We start from the raw sequence: 1,516 nt of genomic DNA, 5'->3' as shown, positions 1-1,516 counted from the left end.
TCTCCCTCTCTGTCTTCTGCTTTCTCTTTGTTACTATCTATCTCCTTTTTCTATTTTCCAGTGTTCTTCAAAAATCCAATTACAACTCCTTTTATTTTCACATACAAAAATGACATCTATGGCTTCAGAAGGCGCTATCGAATATTTCCACACGTTTCCATCTTGAATTTTACAGATCTTTCCCAACTTTTCATTAGTTGTAACGTAAAATCTGATTTCCACACACACACACAAACACACACACACACACACACACACACACACACGTTTCCTACACTTGTACTGAGGCATACTACAGAATTTCGATTTGGATATATTTGGGGTACTTAAATGTATTCATGACTTTTTGCATCTGCATTTCCATGGGTATGTCTAAGTATTTCATTTATTTTCGTTTTGTGTTCCTCGCTGATGAAGGAAGAATCCGTTTTTGGATTAATCCAGAAATCGGAACCGATTCGGAGATAACTATATCATTATGAATTTCTGTTCGCTTGCTTTTTTGTGGTTTGACGGTTTAGCGTCTATTTTTCAGCATATTGGCAAAGAAATTTTTTTCTTTTTGCCCTTATGTATAATTTTATAATTTTCACATTAAAAGGTATTTTTCATATGCTGGCCACTGATAAAATGTTTTAATAAAATTTTCTTCTTATATTAGAAGTATATATATATATATATATTTATTATATACTTTTATTAAAGCTGCAAAATTATCACAAGACTGTTACTCAGAGTTTCACGTTCCCGTTCATCGAATAGTTGTGACGGACGGGAACGTGAGTAACAGTCTTGTAATAATTTTGACCTCTAATAAAAGCATATTACTCTACCTTCAGTATTCGTGTACTATTTTTCCACCTTGTTTTATATTTATGTGCTCACCTGATTGTGTGTGTGTGTGTGCGCATGTATATATATATACATTTATATATATATATTGTTGTACTTGGGGATGGTCATATTGCCAGTTTAGCCAATAAAAACACACGCACTGTATATTCGGTGTTAATTTGCTTTAGCTTTATATTACATTAATCTTAATCTTATTTCGGCCAGAGTTCTTTCGTCACACTTCTGTATATATGTATGTACATAAAACACAGAGAGAGAGATGAGATCATATTCTTTTTTAAATTGATAAGAGCAGTATTTGGAGGTATGGAAATGTACTTGTAGTAAAAACAGCAAAGAGCAGATTAGTGGACTGAACATTTTACTTAAATGAGATCTTAAAGTAGTAGAGATACTTTGCACTAATAATATGTTACCACCATTATAAGCTATTATAGGTCCTGCCTAAGAAAATTAATATTGTGTTTGGATAAACAAAAGACATTTCTGCGAAGAAGAAGGCATCATTGCCACGTATTGTAGAATTTTGAATCAAATACATAATGAATTCTGTGTTTTGAAGAACGGTACTCTCTTACTCTTTCTCTCTCTCTGTTCCTCCTTCCCTCCTTCCCTTCCCTCCTTCCCTTCCCTCCTTCCCTTCCCTCCTTCCCTTCCCTCC

The 1,516-nt window shown here is 33.8% G+C and overlaps 1 protein-coding gene across 2 annotated transcripts in view; it reads right to left on the bottom strand.

Annotated features, from left to right (window-relative positions):
- LOC106882058 (uncharacterized) overlaps positions 1 to 1,516 on the bottom strand; it is a 60,880-nt gene that overhangs the window by 54,607 nt on the left and 4,757 nt on the right. The gene's annotated exons all lie outside the window — the stretch shown is intronic.

Source organism: Octopus bimaculoides, chromosome 9, assembly GCF_001194135.2.
Source record: "Octopus bimaculoides isolate UCB-OBI-ISO-001 chromosome 9, ASM119413v2, whole genome shotgun sequence".
Classification (NCBI taxonomy): Eukaryota; Metazoa; Mollusca; class Cephalopoda; order Octopoda; family Octopodidae; genus Octopus; species Octopus bimaculoides.
This window is presented reverse-complemented; position numbering and strand designations above follow the sequence as displayed.